We start from the raw sequence: 20,755 nt of genomic DNA, 5'->3' as shown, positions 1-20,755 counted from the left end.
ACAAATGGTCTGATACAGTGGTTGCCAGCACCTTCCAACTTTTTGAGAAGATTTCAATCTTTGTTTTAGCTGTTTCACTGTCAGTAGCACTTGTGAATCAGAAGGTCATGTGTTCAAGTCCCCCTCCAGAGGCTTGAGCACAAAATCTAGGCGAATACTCCAGTGCAGTACTGAGGTAATGGGCATAACTGTCACAGATGGATTTCAAGATACATAACTGTGAGGTCATCCATTCTGAGCAAAATGGGATAGATTCACATATTTTTTTAAATGGTGAAAAGTTAGGAACAGTCAACATCCAAATAGGTTTAGAGGTCCATATACATAAATCACTAAAATATAGTGGTCAGGTACAAAAATAATCAAAAATGCTAATGGAATCTTAACCTTTATAACTAGAAGGCTAGAATATTAAGGGGATGGAGCTTTTGTTCCAGCTAAAAAAACAAATCTTGACTACCATGTAAAGTTCTGAATACTGCACCTCAGAAAAGATATATTAGCCTTGGAAGGAGAGCATTAACGATTCACCAGAATGTTTCTAGGGCTCCAAGGGGTAAATTATGAGGAGATTACATAAACTAAGTTTGTATTCACTCAAATATGGACGGCAAATGGATGATTTGATTTAAGTTTTTATGATTTTGAGAAGAATTGATAGGATAGATAGAGCAAAAGTTTTTCCATTGGTGGAAGAGTCTAGGACAAGACCATAAGAACATAACAGGTAGGAGCAGGTGTAGGCCATACATCCCCTCAAGTCTGCTTCACCATTCTATATTATCATGGCTGATATTCTACTTTAACTTCACTTTCCCGCCCTATCCCCATATCCCTCGATTCCCTTATAATGTCCAAAAATCTATTGTTCTCATTCTTCAATATACATAATGACTAAGCATCCATAGCCATATGGAGTAGAAAAGTCCAAGGATTCACAACCATCTCAGTAAACCCTCATCTCAATTCTAAGTGGCTTTCCCCTTATCCTGAGACTATGACCCCTAGTTCTAGACTTTCCAGCCAGGGGAAATAGCCTCTCAACATCTACCCTGTCAAACCCTCTAAGTATTTTATATGTTTCAATGAGACTACTCTAGAAAATGAGATCCCATTCTACTCAGTCTCTTTTTATGGGATAACCTTCTCATCCCAAGAATCAATCTACTGAACCTTTGTTCTCTGAGGTAAGTATATTCTACATTAAGTAAGGAGACCAAAATTGTACATAGTACTCCAAGTGAGGTATCAACAAAGCCCTATGTAAATGCAGCAAGACTTCCTTACTCTTATAATCCAACCCCCAACAAGGGAATGTAAACTTAAAATCTGAGCCAGATCATTCAGGAGTAAAGTTAATCAACATCTCTTCACATGAAGGGTTGTAAACATCTGAACTCTCGCACAAAAAACAATAGATGCTAGTTCAAGTATAATTCATATTTAAATATGAGAGTGATCGATTGTTGTTAGCTAAGAGTTTAAGGGATATGGAGCTAAGGTGGGTAAATGGAGTTAGGATACTGATCAGCCATGATCTTATTGAATAGCTGAACAGATTCATAAGGCTGAACAACCTACTTCTGTTTCTATGTTCTTATGAGGGCTGCTCTGTCAGAATTGCTATTTTTCTGATGAGACATCAAACCGAGGCCCTGTCTGCCCTGTCAGATGGACGTAAAAGACTCACTGCCACTACTTCAAAGAAGAGCAGGATTATTCTCCCCAGTGTCCTGGCCAATATTTATTCCTTAACTAGCATCACTGAAACAGATTATCTGGTCATTATCACATTTCTGTTTGTGAGTCCTTGCTGTTTTCAAATTGGCTGCCGCATTTCCAACATTACAATAGTGACCACACTTCAAAAGTACTTCATTGGCTTTAAAGTGCCTTGTGACATCTTGAGGTCATGAAAGGCAGTATATGAATGTAAGGCTTTCTTTCATTAAGAGGTCTGGATGAAACTTGTGTCGTCTCCTTGAGAGAAAGTTGACTCACAGAATCCTTACCGTGTTCCCTCAGAATTACACCTTCCAAGGGTATGGGCTGAAATCTGCATGAGATCAGCCTGTAGGGTGAGTCCAATTTGGATGAAGCCTGTTATCACTGTTCATTCTAGGAAATCACCCAGGCAGACTAATCTGGCTGTGACCTACTTTTATAACTTAAAGCTCAAAGCCTGAATGACGCCACTCACATGAGAGAGCTTTGTGCCTTGTTTGCTCCCTCTATCCCCTGCAGATAGCTGCAAAGATATGTCTCAATTCTATTGTACTGGTTCAACATCCTCTTTTGCCTCCTCCACCTACTACTCCTCATTTGTGCATTGAAATTCAACCAATGTCCCTCCATCCAAGTAACATACTTTCTCTTACCTTCTGGGAGCGGAGAGGAGAGGAGCGGAGCTGACCTGTGGGGAGAACGCTGAGAGTGGAGCCTATAAATCAAACCCGAGGATCGAGGCCCAGTCTCACCTTCAGGAGCGGAGCAGTCGGCCCTCTTCCAGCGCGCCAGAGTTTTGAAAAAAAAAAGGCTAACAGTGACGTCACAGAAGAGCTGCAAGGTGATTGGTTGGTGAGTCACTGCTGTTAGGGAATAGCTCTAAATAGCTGGATAAGTATCAGCTGAGAAAAGTTTAAAAGTTTAAAGTTTATTTCAACTATAGTAAGTAGTGTTTATTTTTAGGGAGTTCTGTAGTAGCGAGAACTAGGGATGAAGGGCCCTAGAGTAACTGATATTATTGGACATTAAGATCTTCCAGAAGGTTTAATTTAATTTAAAGGGTTAAGTCATGGCAGGAGATCTCAAAGCCGTGGTGTGCTCCTCATGCTCCATGTCGGAAGCCGGGAACATTTCCAGTGCCCGGGACCAGCATGTGTGCAGTAAGTGGGTACTGCCTGTGTGGAGTTTGTAAATTCTCCCTGTGTCTGCGTGGGTTTCCGCCAGGTGCTCCGGTTTCCTCCCACAGCCAAAGACTTGCAGGTTGATAGGTAAACTGGCCATTGTAAATTGCCCCTAGTGTAGGTAGGTGGTAGGAGAATGGTGGGGATGTGGTAGAGAATATGGGGTTAATGTAGGATTAGTATAAATGGGAGGTTGTTGGTCGGCACAGACTCGGTGGGCCGAAGGGCCTGTTTCAGTGCTGTATCTCTAAATAAAATAAAAATAAAATAAATAAAAGTAAAAGTGTGTCCAGCTGCAGCTCCTGGAAGCCCGAGTTTCGGAGCTGGAGCGGCAGCTGGGGACACTGTGGAGCATCCATGAGGCGGAGAGTTTCGTGGATAGCATATATAGAGAAGTGGTCACACCGCAGGCTCAGACCCCACAGGCAGGAGGGGAATGGGTGACCACCAGGCAGAGCAAGAGGACTAGGCAGGCAGTTCAGGAATCTCCTGTGGCTATTCCCCTGCAAAACAGGTATACTGCTTTGGATACTGTTAAGGGGAATGGCCTCTCAGGGGATAGCAACAACAGCCCAATTCGTTGCACCACGGTTGGCTCTACTGCACTGGAGAGAAGTAAAAAGTGTGGGAATGCAATAGTTATAGGGGATTGAATTGTGAGGGGAATAGATAGGCGTTTCTGCGGCTGCAAAAGAGACTCCAGGATGATATGTTGCCTCCCAGGTGCTAGGGTCAAGGATGTCTCAGAGCGGTTACAGGACATTCTGAAGGGGGAGGGTGAACAGCCAGTGGTCGTGGTACACATTGGTGCAAACGACATAGGTAAAAAAAAGGATGAGGACCTAAAAGCAGAATATAGGGAGCTAGGAAGTAAGTTGAAAAGTAGGACCTCAAAGGTAGTGATCTCAGAATTACTACCAGTGCCACGTGCCAGTCAGAGTAGAAATAGCAGGATATATCAGATGAATACGTGGCTGAAGAGATGGTGTGAGGGTAAGGGTTTTAGGTTCCTAGGGTATTGGGACTGGTTCTGGGGGAGGTGGAACGAGTACAAACTGGACGGGTTACACCTGGGCAGGACCGGGACTGATGTACTAGGGGGAGTATTTGCTAGAGTTGTTGGGGAGGGTTTCATCTAAAATGGCAGGGGGATGGGAACCTTTGCAAGGAGTCAGAGGAGGGGGGATCAAAGACATGAACAAAAGACAGTAAGGGGAATAAGAAAAGTAATAGGCAGAGAAATCAAGGGCCAGAATCAAACAGGGCCACAGTGCAAAATAGTGGGAAGAAGACAAGTAATGTTCAAAAGACAAACCTTAAGCCTTTGTGCCTTAACGCGCGGAGCATTCGCAATAAAGTGGATGAATTAATCGCGCAAATAGCTGTAAACGGGCATGATATAGTCAGGATTACGGAGACATGGCGTAAAATTCAGTCCTACATCTTCGGCCTTACCAAACATAAAAATCAAACAAAACAAGCAGTACATAGTTGTCTTGCAAATGACTCTCATGCGTTAATCTGAGATGTCATCTCCTCACAATTGTTACAACCGACCGCTCCTGTCAGAGCCCCCAATCAAAATATACGATTCTGATTGTGGTGGGACCAACGCACTATTAATTCAATCCTGTCATTCCACAGATCGGCTAACATGTCATTTAAAACTTTCCAAATTAAAGAGAGACCCAGCCAAAATGTACCATCTATTAACCCCCGAATGAGGCTAACCAAACCAGGTGTCTTTAAACCAACAAATTAACTTTTTAATTAGAAGAACTAAATTCTTTAACACTATGAAGATATAAACAACATTTAAAATAGAAAAAATTAGAGTCCTTGCAAATTAACAGTCCAATGTTGCTCGAGGTCCTCACAGGATGTTGCTTGAAGTCCTCACAGGATGTTGCTTGAAGTCTTCACAGGATGTTGCTCGAGTCCTCACAGGATGTTGCTCTCCTTCTCCAGCAAATTTCAACAATTAACGACTTGCAAACACTTTCAACAGAATCAAGCTGACTTTAGAGTTTTTGAGGGATAAAAGATTGTCACAGTCAAACTTCCCTTCCCTTTCTGGTAATTTAAATTACCAGAGATTTCTGTCTTGGCTTGACTTTTTAGAATTTTGAGAGATAATAATTAAACAGACTAAATTCCTATTCCTTCAGTTTAAATGGTTGAGAGCTCTTTTTCCAGGCTCTGACACCACAGCTGTGTCCTCTGTGTCTGTTAGAACAAACTGTCTCACTATAAGCCAGTTCAAACTGAATTGAAACAAATGTATCACATCAGGCTCACTCCCAGTGGCTGTTTCCATGGTATCGAGAATGCACCCTTTTAATCACAGACTCCAAATGGCTGTTTCTAAGGCAATGAAAATGCACCTTCCTATAACTCCTGAGGCTTGCTGGTTCTTAAAGCAACTGATCCCTGGCAAACATTAAAGGCAAACCACTTATTCCAAATAAAAACTACAGGACCATGACACAATATGTAGCAAAAACCTTCAGTAGGTAGTCCTGTCGTAGTTTATTTGCACTTGGCAAGCAACCACCATTTTGCACATTGTGTTGAATGAATGCCCACAGCTTTGGGTGATCAAGTTTTCCAATGCAAAAGGATTCACAAGTTCCCTTGTAACCAACTGACCATTTTCTGAGCTCACTATCGACTTCTTAAGAAGAGATGAAATTGTTGCTTGTTTTTTTGCTTGCTCGGTTTCCAGCAGTGTGGTATCGGATGCTCTCTTTCTGTTGCAATGGCTTTCGGACTCTAAGTGATGCTGAACCGTCGTCCGCCATGTGTGATCTAACGAAACGTTACAGCTTGTACAAAACAATATTCCACCATAGGCATGCAGAATTGGACTTCCAAATTCTTTCACTCAATGTGCTGAGTAATGGCTGTGGCCGTTTTTGATTTTGCTCATTCTGGCATTCTCACTTGTCTGCTAATACTTGAGACTGCTTCTCTCAAAACTGCACCGGAAGCCCTCCCTCATCTACCGATCAGTGAGATGAGCCTTGTGTCAATCACTAAAATGCACGATGTTCACAACATGCCCAGCAATCAGCGAGGTGAGCCTTGTGTCACTGAATAAAATGCGTAAGTTCGCAAAATGGCTGATTTCATGGAGGACCTGAGATTTCATGGCCAGTGAATTTGGTAGGGCCTTAGTTATGTTGGAGTGGTTTTACTGGTTAAAATAAAATGTGAGAAGAAATACATTCTTTCCTGGCTCGGTTACACAAATAAATTCTGTGGAATATTAATTAAGGTAATTGTCAGTCTGCATGGCTGCTTTAATAGTCCTCAGTGGTACGTACAAATTAATATTTAATATCCTATGTATGAGAATTGATGCAAAGCTGTTGCTGGTTAAACAGAAACTCGAGTAATAGCTTATTGTCGCCCTGATGTTGCATTGTCTGCTGAAGCAGACAAATGCGCATTCTGCACCCAAACATATTTATCTTTTTCTAGATAATGGCTTTAAAAAAAAACTTTTGTTCATGTAATAGTTTATCTCATCCCAAAGTTATTCATTTATAACTAACTAGTCTGTGGGCTAACTTGACAGCGATTTCGCACACAGAAAGATTCCCTCAAGCAATAAATGAGAGGAATAATCAGTAAACTAGATTTTATGGTATTGAATGAACAAGGAATATTGATAAGGAGACTGGACGTGCTCCCTGTGCTCCTTTGTTATGATGCCATGGGATCTTCAACATTCGCCTGAATTATTGGAATATGTGAATAGGGCCTTAGCAAAGAATTTCATCCAAAGGGCAGCACCTTCAAATATCCAGTACTTCCTCAATACTGTTCAGGAGTGTCAACTCAGATTGTGAGCTTATACTCTTGGTCAGAGGCTTGAACCCACAATCTTCTAACCCAGAAGTAAGAGTGATATCAAACAAATCAATCTGACAGTAAATCAATTCTGCTTGTTAAGATGAGGTATATCAGTGTTGTAGAATGGAATATGTCACCTGTTAGCTTCAAGGATTTCTAATTCAGCTACAGAATGGAGCAAATGTCAGTAAAGCTTCCTACACTCTGTCACTATGATGTAACCTAAATGTTGGAAGAACACCCTCTACTGCATTAAATGGATCTTCGACCTTGCACAGCAGGTTTAGACATCTCTAAGTAAGGTTGCTGCTTAGTGTAAGTTAGGTTTCACAGCCAGATTCATGATGTGTGCATGCACTCACTTAGAAAGGTTTTGCAGGGATTTAAAGCACTGGTTTGAAACCCTTCAATCTCATCTGAATACACACTCAGTCTTCAAAGATGAAAGGACAGTGCTTCAGTCTATTGGCCACTCTGCCCCTCTACCAAAACAATCCTGGTCCTAGCATTCCACTCTTTGCTCATTATAGAGAAAGAGTAGCCAGCCATCTATGAAAATGGTGGAATCTCAGGAGAAAACGTCTACATCTTTTTTCTTCATGCTTAACAGTACTGTAATCATTCAGTGGCAACCGTGACTCAGTTGGTAGCACTCTTGTCTCTGAGTTAGAAGGTTGTATGTTCAACTTCCACTCCAGAGACTTGAACACTAAATCTAGGCTGACACTCTAGTGTAGTACTGAGGCAGCGTTGAGCTGTGTTCCAGGTGAAATACTAAATCAAGGTATTGTCTACTTCCTCAGATGGCTGTCAATGATACTGTGGCACTATTTCAAAGGTGAGCAGAACTCCCTGGTGTCCTGGCCAATATTTATCCCTCGATGAACATCCCTAATATCTGATGATTACTAAATTGCTGTTTATGGGAGCTTGCTGTGCACAAATTGGCTGCTGTGTTTCCTATATCACAACAGTGACCATACTTCATTGGCTGTAAAGTGCCTTGGGATGTCCTGATGTTATTCAAGGTGCGATATGATGCAAGACTTTCTTTTTCATGCTTCCTCCAGAGAAGTAAAAAAGGTCAAAGTGAAAAAGCAGAAAAATATAATTAGTTAGAGACCTGTAAAAGTTTATTAAGAATGAAGTAAGGCAGGATTCTAAAGCTGCACACATTAAGTGTGCAGAAGCAATTCCATGAGGCTATTTTTCTATAGTTCTATCATCTATGGAGGCAGTGTTCTCAGTGAAAACCAGCACTCCCAGGTGGCGAGAAAAAGTGAGATGAAGCAATGCCGATACATTATCCCTCTTCATCCTCCTTAACCTGTGCAGCCTTCAACACAGTTGACAAAACCATTCTTTGTTATCCAACTCAGTGGGGCTGCGCTCGCTTGGTTACGCTCTTACCTATTTGATCATAGCAGAGCATCTCTCGCCATTGCTTCTCTTCTGTCACAATATGTTCACCTCAGAAGTCCCCCAAGAAACAACATACGAACATACAAATTAAGAGCAGAGGTAGGCCACTCGGCCCCTGAGCCTGCACCGCCATTCAATAAGATTATAGCTGATCTTATTGTAACCTCAACTCCACATTTTCGCCAACCGCGATAACCTTTCACCTCCTTGCGTTTCAAGAAGCTATCTACCTCTGCCTTAAAAATATTTAAAGACTCTGCTTCCACCGCCTCTGGAGGAAGAGAGTTCCAAAGATTCACAACCCTCTGAGAGAAAAATAATTCTCCTCATCTCTGTCTTAAATGGGCGCCCCCTTATTTTTAAACAGTGACCCTTGGTTCTAGATTCTCTGACAAGAGGAAACACCCTTTCCACATCCACACTGTCAAGGCCCCCCTGGATCTTACATGTTTCAATCAAGTCACCTCTTACTCTTCTAAACTCCAGCGGATGCAAGGCTAGCCTGTCCAACTTGCCCATTCCAGGTATTCGTCTAGTAAACCTTCTCTGAATTGCTTCCAATACATTTACATCCTTCCTTAAGTAAGGAGACCAATACTGTACACAGCACTCCAGATGTCTTGTATAACTAAAGCATAATCTCCCTACTTTTGTATTCAAATCCCCTCACAACAAACAATAACTTTCCATTAGCTTTCCTAATTACTTGTTGTACCTGCAGACTAACCGTTTGTGATTCATCCACTAGGACACACAGATTCCTCTGCATCTCAGAGCTCTACAATCTCTCACCATTTAGATAATATGCTTCTTTTTTATTCTTACTGCCAAAATTGACAATTTCACATTTTCCCACATTATACTCCATTTGCCAGATCTTTGCCCACTCACTTAATCTATCTATATCCCTTTGTAGTCCCCTTATGTCCTATTCACAAGTTACTATCCTACCTATCTTTGTGTCATCAACAAATTTAGCAACCATTCCATTGGTCCCTTCATCCAAACCATTTATATAAATTGTAAAAAGTTGAGGCCCCAGCACAGATCCCTGTGGCACAACACTCGTTACATCTTGCCAATCAGAAAATCACCCATTTATGCCTACCGTCTGTTTCCTGTTAGTTAGTTAATCTTCTATCCATGCCAATATGTTGCCCCCCTACACCATGAGCTTTTATTTTCTGCAATAACCTTTGATGTGGCACCTTATCAAATGCCTTCTGGAAATCTACATCCTCCGGTTCCACTTTATCCACAGCACATGTTACTTCTTCAAAGAACTCCAATAAATTGGTTAAATATGATTTCTCTTTCACAAAACCATGTTGACTCTGCCTGATTACCTGAAATTTTTCAAAATGCCCTGTTATAACTTCTTTAATAATAGCTTCTAATATTTTCCCTATGACAGATGTTAAGCTAACTGGGCCTGTAGTTTTCTGCTTTTTGTCTCCCTCCCTTTTTGAATAAAGGAGTTACATTTGCTATTTTCCAATCTAATGCAACCTTCCTCGAACATAGGGAATTTTTGGAAAATTAAAACCAACGCATCAGCTAGCTGACTAGACACTTCTTTTAAGACCCTAGGATGAAGTCCATCAGGACCTGGGGACTTGTCAGCCCGCAGCTCCAACAATTTGCTCAGTAATACTTCCCTGGTGATTGTAATTTTCTTGAGTTCCTCCCTCCCATCCATTTCCTGATTTACAGCTATTTCTGGGATGTTACTTGTATTCTCTATAGTGAAGACAGATGCACTCACTTCGTTAACTCTTTTCTTTTTGAAATACCTATAGAAACTCTTACTATCTGTTTTATATTTCTAGCTAGCTTTCTCTCATACTCTAATTTTACCCTCCTTATTGATCTTTTAATCATTCTTTGCTGTTTTTTATATTCTGTCCAATCTTCTGACCTCAATGCGGTACCCCCGCTGGGGCCCTTCATCTGCATATTTAAATTGATAGTAATGATATTCAAATGAACTTACCTGCCTTCCCACGCCAATTTTACGGCCTCCGTTTGGCCTTTGCGCACCTTCAGAACTCCGCACGGAGTTACGAGGCGAGACTGGTGCGGAGAGGGGAGTAATAAAAATTTCAGGGCGGAAGGGGTGGAGGAGTGGGGAAATCGATTTTTATTGGATGTGGGGATGGTGGGAAGGTGTTATAGGCCAAATGTTATACATTTAGGGGGTAAAGCTCGGGCAGGGGAAAAGGCATGTGTTGGTCATTTTGGACATTGAAATGACCATTGGGGTGTTGGGGAAGGGCCATCCACATATTTCTTATTGTTTTTCAAAATTTGATACTGCTGCCTGTTTAAAAATTTTCAGTAATTATAAGCGCTGAAAGCCCTTTAAAAATGTCGCCGGCACCTATGCGGTGAGGCCGAACGCCATTGCCCGGAATGCAGAGGCCGCCCCGACACGTCATCGTGGGGCGGGTGCTCCACCCCCACTATTTAAATCAGCCCCTGCACTAAATATCACTGGGGCTCTGCAGCAGCTGCTGAATGCGGGCACCTCATCAAGTTCAAAGGGCGTGGAGTGTGGTACCCAAATAAAATTCAGCCCCATGTCGCCTGCTGTTTTAAATAGCAGCTGTTAGAATATCTTAAAAAATAAGGGGTAAGTTTTTTTTTGTTGAAAATAAAACCTCTGGAGATAAGGTGAGTACTACTAAAGTGTTTTTTTTTAAAGAATTTTAGATTGAAGTGGGTAGAACAAGGCCCCTAGTATAATTAGTATTGTTTAATTCAGGGACTAACTAATTAACCTAAGGGTAAGTCATGGCAGGAGAGCTCAGCCCCGTGATATGCTCCTCCTACGCTATGTGGGAAATCAGGGATGCTTCCAGTGTCCCTGACGGCCATGTGTGCAGGAAGTGTATCCAGCTGCAGCTACTGGCTACCTGCATTACGGAGCTGGAGCTGCGGGTGGATTCACTATGGAGCATCCGCGATGCTGAGGACTTCGTGGATAGCACGTTTAGTGAGGTGGTCACACTGCAGGTAATGGCTGCACAGGCAGAAAAGAGATGGGTGACCACCAGACGGAATAGTAGGCACAGGCAGATAGTGCAGGAGTCCCCTGTGGCCATCTCCCTCTCAAACAGATATACCGCTTTGGATACTGTTGGGGGGGATGACCTCCCAGGGGAAAGCAGCAACAGCCAAGTTCGTGGTACCACGGAGGGCTCTGCTGCACAGCAGGGGAGGAAAAGGGTTGGAAGAACTATAGTGACAGGGGATTCTATCGCAAGGGGTGCAGATAGGCATTTCTGTGGCTGCAAACGACACTACAGGATGGTACGTTGCCTCCCTGGTGCTAGGGTCAAGGATGTCTCAGAGCAGCTGCAGGACATTCTGAAAGGGGAGGGTGAGCAGCAAGAGGTCGTGATCCATATTGGTACGAACGACATAGGCAGGAAAAGAGATGAGGTCCTGCAAAGTGAATATGGGGAGTTCGGCAGAAGGTTAAAAAGCAGGACCTCTAGGGTTATAATCTCAGGATTACTCCCTGTGCCACGTGCTAGTGAGGGTAGGAATAGGAGGATTAGGCAAATGAATGCGTGGCTGAAGAGCTGGTGTAGGCGGGATGGCTTCAGCTACTTGGATCATTGGGATCTCTTCTGGTGCAGAGGTGACCAGTACAAGAAGGATGGGTTGCATCTAAACTGGACGGGGACCAATATCCTTGCGGGGTGGTTTGCTTGCACTACTCGGGAGGGTTTAAACGAGTCTTGCAGGGGGGTGGGACCCAAAGTAGTAGTCTCTCACATGCAATAGTTGAGGGAAATATAGAGGTTAAAGCAAGCAAGTCCAGTAAGCAGGCCGGCAGGGGCAGGACAGGGAGCATGGAAGGTCTAAACTGCATTTACTTTAATGCAAGAAACCTTAAAGGTAAGGCAAATGAATCAGAGCATGGATCGGTACATGGGATTGTGATATTATTGCGATTACGGAAACGTGGTTGAGGGATGGGCAGGACTGGCAGCTCAATGTTCCGGGGTACCGATCTTTCCGGCGTGACAGAGGTGGAGGTAAGAGAGGAGGGGGAGTTGCACTATTGATTAGGGAGGACATCACGGCAGTACTTAGAGAGGAATGTCCAGCGAGGCCATATGGGTAGAACTTAGAAATAAGAAAGGGGTTATCATTTTGATGGGATTATACTATAGGCCCCCCAGTAGTCAGAGGAGCATATATGTAGGGAAATCACAGATAGGTGTAGGAATTATAGGGTTGTAATAGTAGGTGATTTTAACTTCCCTAATATTGACTGGGACTGCCTTAGTGCTGAGGGATCAGATGGGGAAGAAGTGTGTCCTGGATAGTTTTCTGAAGCAGTATGTGGATAGCCCGACTAAAGAAGGGGTTACACTCGACCTCCTCTTAGGAAATGAGGATGGGCAGGTGGTTGATGTGTCAGTGGGGGAGCACTTTGGGACCATTGACCATAACTCTATTAGCTTCAAGATAGTTATGGAAAAGGATAGGACTGGTCCTCAGGTTGAAGTCCTAAATTGGGGGAAGGCTAATTTCGATGGCATCAAACAGGAACTCTCAAAATTTGAATGGGAGAGGCTGTTTACAGGTAAAGGGATGTCTGGCAAGTGGGAGGCTTTTGAAAGTGAGATAGGAAGAGTTCAGGGCCGGAATGTTACTGTTAGATGGAAAGGCAAGACTGGCAAGTTTAAGGAACCTTGGTTGACGAGGGATATTGAGCGTCTGGTCAGGATAAATAAGGAGGCATATGTCAGGTATAGGCAGCTGGGATTGAGCGAGTCCCTCGAAGAGTATAGGGGATGTAGGACTACACTTAAGAAGGAAATTAGGAGGGCGAAAAGGGGCCATGAGATTGCCCTGGCAGATAAGATAAAGGAGAACCCTAAAAGATTCTGTAAGTATATTAAGAGTAAAAGGGTAGCTAGGGAGAGAGTAGGTCCCCTTAAGGATCAGTGTGGCAATATATGTGTGGAGCCACAGGAAATGGGCGAGGTCTTAAATGAATATTTCTCGTCCGTATTTACCGTGAAGAAGGTCATGGAAGCTAGTGAGTTCAAGGGAGGGAACACCGATATCCTGAAGCATATCAACATTACAAAGGAGGAGGTGTTGGAGGTTTTGAAGCGCATTAAGGTGGATAAATCCCCAGGACCTGACCAGGTGTATCCTAGGATGCTATGGGAAGCAAGGGAGGAGATTGCTGGGGCCCTGGCAGAGATTTTTGTATCATCGTTAGCCACGGGTGAGGTACCGGAAGACTGGAGGATAGCTAATGTTGTGCCTTTATTTAAGAAGGGCAGCAGGGATAAGCCAGGGAACTACAGGCCGGTGAGCCTTACATCAGTGGTGGGAAAGTTACTGGAAGGGATTCTGAGAGACAGGATTTATATGCATCTGGAAAGGCACGGTCTGATTAGGGATAGTCAGCATGGCTTTGTGCGTGGGAAATCATGTCTCACGAATTTGAGTTTTTCGAGGAGGTGACCAAGAGGATTGGCGAGGGCAGGGCGATGGACGTTATCTACATGGACTTTAGCAAGGCCTTTGACAAGGTCCACATGGTAGGCTGGTTCAGAAGGCTCAAACACATGGTATCCAGGGTGAGCTAGCAAATTGGATACAAAATTGGCTTGGTGATAGGAGGCAGAGGGTGGTAGTGGAGGGTTGTTTTTCAGATTGGAGGCCGGTGACCAGTGGTGTGCCGCAGGAATCAGTGCTGGGTCCTCTGTTGTTTGTCATATACATGAATGACGTGGATGTGAATGTAAGGGGCATGATTAGTAATTTTGCAGATGACACCAAAATTGGTGGTATAGTGGACAGTGAAGAAGGTTGTCTAAGGATATAGATCAACTGGGAAAGTGGGCAAGGGATTGGCAAATGGAATTTAACGCAGACAAGTGTGAAGTGATGCATTTTGGGAAGTTAAACCAGGGCAGGACATATACAGTGAATGGCAGGGCCCTGGGGAGTGTTGTTGAGCAGAGAGTCTTTGGGGTGCAAATACATGGTTCCCTGAAAGTGGCAACACAGATAGACAGGGTGGTGAAGAAGGCATATGGCATGCTTGCCTTCATTGGCTGAAGCATTGAGTACAAGAGTTGGGACGTCATGTTACAGTTGTACATGACGTTGGTTAGGCCGCATTTGGAGTACTGTGTGCAGTTCTGGTCGCCACACTACAGGAGAGATGTGATTAAGCTGGAGAGGGTGCAGAAAAGATTCACAAGGATGTTGCCTGGTTTGGAGGGCTTGAGTTATAAAGAGAGATTGGATAGGCTGGGTCTGTTTTCCCTGGAGCGAAGGAGGCCGAAAGGGGACATGATAGAGGTATATAAAATTATGAGAGGCATAGATAGGGTAGATAGCCAGAGTCTGTTTCCCATGGTAGGGGTGACTGAACTGGAGGGCATAGATTTAAGATGAGAGGGAGGAGGTTTAAAGGGGATCAAAGGGGTAAATTTTTCACACAAAGAATAGTGGGTATTTGGAATGAGCTGCCTGAGGAGGTGGTGGAGGCAGGAACAGTAACAACATTTAAGAGGCATCTGGACAGGTACTTGAATGAGCAAGGCATAGAGGGATATGGAATTAATGCGGACAGATGGGATTAGTATAGATAGGCATTATGGTCGGCATGGACGCAGTGGGCCGAAGGGCCTGTTTCTATACTGTACGACTCTATGACTCTATGATTTCAGCGTCCAGCCAGTGCTAACTGATTGGCTAGACACTTGAGCACGGGGTCAATATTGTGTGTAACTAGCATCAGTTAAAGCTAGACTTCACCACTTAAAGCTAGACCTCACCTCTTAATGGGGAAATGCAATGTGGCTGAAGTAGGCACTGGAAGACACGTGAGTTCTGACCTGGGAAAAACAGAAGAATGGCACGACATGGGAGAGAGCAGGCTCCAAGGTTTATAGATGCTGCAATGGAGGCCTTGGTGGAGGACGTGCAAGGAGACCCTCCAGACACACGCTAAGAAGGAGCAGATAGCCGTGGAGGTCAAAACCAGGAGTCATGCCTCGCAGACCTGGATGCAGTGCTGCAAGAAGTTCAAGGATCTCACAAGTGGTAAAGACCAATGAATGCATCTTCAAATGTCATATCCCACCAACTACACTACTGGGCTGAGCCACTCAATTCACCAGACAGCCATCACTCACTTGCCAACAATCTCTATCAACCAGGACTCAAATCATATGCGCAATCCATGTGCTCCATGCACCCTTAAAGACTTAGTAATACAGAAAGCCTCACACCCACTTCCCACAGCTTGCACACACTGCTAGCTATTCAACCATGATAGCCACATCACCCAAACACATTGCATAACACTCACTGACAATACTTCCCTCTATTATGCAGATTAAGGTGGAGCACTAATGGAGTGAGCAGGAACTAACCAGTGGGGGACAGGCCTGAATATTCTGACCTTCATGGAGCAGTCAGTGTTGGCCATTATTGAGATACCTATTGCTGAGGCCATGGGCAGAGGAGGTGCTGAAATCACTGAAGATGATGGTATACTCATACCTAAACTTTTTTTTCACATCTCATCCCACCTCTCATCCCATGATCCCTTTTGATTTACAAGCTGCAACTGATGTAAGGATGCACCTCTTACTGCAAGCCCCCCGCTCCCCCACCCCCCACACATCCCTCACCTCCTCCAGCATTATAACCTGACTTTTGTGCCTTTCTCCTTGCAGATACCAAGAAGTGCCTGGCAGGACAGTGAAGAAAGAGCAAGAAGACAATGATATTGAAGGCACAGCACCATCATTTGATTTCACTCCAGCTGCCAGCAGCTCAGATATTGACATTGCACATTATTAGAGGATAGGATAGTGGTTGGATCTGCATGATTTGAGGCACCAGGAAAGAGTGACTTGCAGCCAAAGCAGGGGACAAGGAGGTCAGTGAGACCGCACACAAGTTCAGCTGCAGAGAACTCAGACCAGCACTTTGATGGGGCAGCTAACAGAAGACAATGGATGGTTATGCAAGAAAATGCTTGGTGCATTGGCAGGCCTATCAGAAAGTCTGCAGTGAATGTCAAGGACCATGGAGGAGTTCATCTCTGACCTAGCACAGGACTTTGCACAGAATTTAAAGCGCATCCTTTCCAGTGTGGAAGTGGTGGCAAACTGCATCAGCGCATCCTTGGACCCAACCATGATGCAGCATCTGACAGCTGATGTCTCATCTTACATTGCAGCACCAGCAGCTTCCACCAAAACTCTGACTGCTGCAGTGGAAGATCAGACTGAATCATGCAGGGTCAGTTTACTGCCAGCTCAGACTACTGCCATCAAGGCTGTGAATTATAGCAAGCAAAGGGAATTTCAGGGTGACACAGCAGTCTAGTTATCTGTCCTCCAACAGATTACTAAGATTGCTGAGGTGCTGTAAAAACAGCAAGTGCTATAAATACACAGCAGGTCTGGCAGCATCTGTGGAAAGAGAAACAGCGTTGATGTTTCAAGTCTGTGACCTTTCATCAGAACTTTCTGTTTTTTATTTTAGATTTCTAGCATCCGCAGTATTTTGCTTTTATTATATTGCTGAGATGCAGTCCTGGGAAAGTGGGTCCATGGAGTACGCACCTGCTCTCCTCTCTCAGGAGGTCATCTGCACTCCCCTCCACTGAAAATCAACAACCTCCCACCAGCCACGCAGCAGCCACTGTGGTAGCACTGTGCAGGAGCATTAGGAGGGGCAAAGGCACACAGGAGACAGGCAATAAGAGAATGTGCAATGGTGATTAGTTGAATTTTGTACACAATATGAATGATTTGATTTATAAATTTGGTTTGGAATGTTTATTTTGTGATGGCTTTCAGTTTTATATTGTGGCCAAATGGATGCTGTGATGGTCAGTGACAGTGGGAAGGTAAGGTGTGGGTTTGTTGGTGAATTTGAAATTGGGGTTGGGATTATTGTTATTGCAGTCAGATAATTTTTTCACGGTTAGCCCAGCCAGTAAGGGGCTGTCTAGATTGCTCCTCTTCCTTTTCCTCCTCTACCTCCATCTTCCTCCTCCTCCTCATTCTCCTGTTCTTGAGGGGCTGGCGGCAAGAGCTGGCAAGATTGTGAATCATACAACAGACTACAATACATCTTGGCACCTGCTCTGCTGAATACTGCAGGGGTCCTCCAGAACAGTGCAGGTAACAGAGGCATGCCAGTTATCTGCTCTATCACATTTCATGTGGCAGCATGGCTTTCATTGTATGCATGCCGCACATGTGTGCATGGATTGCGCACCAAAGTCAAAGGGCATGTGGTCAGGAGATAGCCTATGCCGCCCAGTAGCCACCTTTTGGTTTACTATGGTGGCTTAAATGATAAAATCTAAAAATTTACAAATCTACTCGAATTCTTCGAGGATGTTACTAGTAGAGTTGAAGCCTCTAGTGGAGGGGGAGCCAGTGGATGTGGTTTATTTGGACTTTCAAAAGGCTTTCGACAAAGTCCCACATAAGAGATTAGCGTGTAAAATTAAAGCGCATTGGATTGGGGGTAGTGTATTGCGATGGATAGAAAATTGGTTGGCAGACAGGAAACAAAGTGTAGGAATAAACGGGTCTTTTTCCGAATGGCGGGCAGTGACTAGTGGGGTACCGCAGGGATTGGTGCTAGGACCCCAGCTATTCACAATATATATTAATGATTTAGATGAGGGAACTAAATGTAATATCTCCATATTTGCAGATAACACAAAACTGGGTGGGAGGGTGAGTTGTGAGAAGGATGCAGAGAGGCTTCAGGGTGATTTGGACAAGTTAATTGAGTGGGCAAATGCATGGCAGATGCAGTATAATGTGGATAAATGTGAGGTTATCCACTTTGGTAGCAAAAACAGGAAGGCAGATTATTATCTGAACGACTATAAACTGAGAGAGGGGAATATGCAACGAGACTGAATATGTCACTGAAGGTAAGCATGCAGGTGCAACAGGCGGTAAAAAAGGCAAATGGTATGTTGGCCTTCATAGCGAGAGGTTTTAAGTACAGGAGCAGGGATGTCTTGCTGCAATTGTGCAGGGCCTTGGTGAGGCCACATCTGGAATATTGTGTGCAGTTTTGGTCTCCTTATCTGAGGAAGGATGTTCTTGCTATAGAGGGAGTGCAACAAAGGTTTACCAGACTGATTCATGGGATGGCTGGACTGACGTATGAGGAGAGATTGAATTGGTTAGGATTATATTCGCTGGAGTTCAGAAGAGTGAGGGGAGATCGCATAGAAACCTATAAAATTCTAACAGGACTTGACAGGGTAGATGCAGGATGGATGTTCCCAATGGTGGGAGATTGTACACTGATTGACATCACAACTTGCCTTCTCTGCATACTTCCAGCAGCTGTTCACTGTGCGCATGCTAAAGCCCTCACCAATATGGTGTTCAGTGTGACTCACCCCAAAAGTGTGTATGTGTGCCGTGGATGTCATTTTGGCACCAATCAGCACTCATAGCACCAAACCACAGATGCTACCGATCCAGGTTTCACATCATCTGCCTCTCTGTCCCTGTCTTAATTTTAGAACTTCCTTATAACCCATTTTTCTTTACCAAACTTCTAATTACTCATTCTAATATCTCCTTTTTGAACTCAGCATTGATTTTTTTTTATTGTGCCCCTACAAAGCATCTTGACACACTTTTCTACTTTACTGCCCGCAAAATTCACCTATCAGATGCCTTCTGAACATTTCACTCAGATGTATTAAAATTAAAATTTAATTTTAAAGGAAAGCACTTCCAGGAACTTCCTGTCAAAAACCCAATCTTGATACTGTCATTTTATTGGTGCTTTCTATTATTTTATTTTATTATTTCTAAATTGACAGAAGTAGGTATGACCAATGATATGAAATAATGGCAACTTCTTGCTTATTGGCAAGATGTTTAATGGCACTACCCTTCAAACTAGCTATGATCCAGTTTGAATACTTTCGGACTTTCAGAATGGTTCAGCACCATTTGCGACTCCTCAGATACTGAAGCAGTCTGTGTAGAAATGCTGCAAGACCTGGACAATATCCAGGCTTGGGCTGATAAGTGGCAAGTAATATTCGGGCCACACAAGTGCCAGGCAATGACTATCTCCAACAAGAGAGAATCAAACCATCTCCCCTTGACATTCAATGGCATTACGATTATTGAATCCCCCTTGATCAACATCCTGGGGATTACCATTGACCAGAAACTGAACTGGAGTAGCCATATAAATTCTATGGCTACAAGAGCAGGTCAGAGGCTAGGATTCCTATGGCGAGTAAGTCACTTCCTGACTCCCCAAAGCCCATCCACCATCTACAAGGCACAAGTCAGGAGTGTGATGGAATACTTTCCACTTGCCTGGATGGGTGCAGTTCCAACAACACTCAAGAAGTTCGACATCATCCACGACAAAACAGCCCGCTTGATTGCACCCCATCCACAAACATTCACTCCTTCCACCACCAACGCACAGTGGCAGCACTTACAAGATGTACTGCAGCAACACACCAAGACTCTTTAGACAGCACCTTCCAAACCCGTGACCTCTACCACCTGGAAGGACAAGGGCAGCAGAAGCATGGGAACACCACCACCTGCAAGTTCCCCTCTAAGTCACACATCATCCTGACTTGGAATTATATAGCTGTTCCTTCACTGTTTCTGGGTCAAAATCCTGGAACTCCCTTCCTAACAGCACTGTAGGTGTACCTACACCACATGGACTGTAGTGGTTCAAGAAGGCAGCTCACCACCACTTTCTCATGGGCAATTAGGGATGGGCAATAAATGCTGGCCTAGCCAGCGACGCCCACATTCCTGGAACAAATAAAAAATAGAATATAATTTCAGCTTTTGCAGTATCTTTGTAAAGTTCATTTGATGGCCTTTAATAATACAATGAAAATAGGGTGATTTGTTTTCATGCTAATATTGTATTTATACTTTCTTCTGCATCTCTAATTCATTTTCAAATCTGAAAGATTTGACTTTCTAAAAGAGTGAAGTTAATTGTCTGCATTATTTTTATTTGAAAAAGATGAATGATTCGGTGGAAAAGCAAGCAGTTGTAGACTGCAAGGATTCAAGTCTTTCATGTTTGGTTTGACTGTAAACCTAACCAGAACTTTTGAAGGGCTGTTCATTTTCTTTTTGAAGTTGTGATATTTGAGAACTGTCCTCCATTGATCAAATCTGGTTATCACAGCATGTCAAAAAGTATTAGTCTCCCCCATTGAGAATCAGTTCTTGTACAGTTATTTTAAACGAAGACCATGATGTATACTAAAATGTGTATTTTTTTTAATTCCCAATAATCTTGAGATATTTCACATCAATGAAAAGAAGCAGCTTTATAGATAGTAATTATTATTCTTCATCATCCAGGATTGCAGAATTATGAGTTATTTCTGATGAGCCATATCACTAATTTTAGAGTCATTTTTTCCCTGTCCTATCATGAAAGGGTATCATTCCTTTGATGCCTTAGTGAAAACTCAACTTGAGTATCTGGAATATGGTGCTGCTAATAATACTGAAAAGAAATAA

Source organism: Heterodontus francisci, chromosome 5 (genome assembly GCF_036365525.1).
Source record: "Heterodontus francisci isolate sHetFra1 chromosome 5, sHetFra1.hap1, whole genome shotgun sequence".
NCBI classification, from domain to species: domain Eukaryota; kingdom Metazoa; phylum Chordata; class Chondrichthyes; order Heterodontiformes; family Heterodontidae; genus Heterodontus; species Heterodontus francisci.
The sequence above is the reverse complement of the archived record's forward strand: the minus strand, read 5'-3'. Positions refer to the sequence as shown.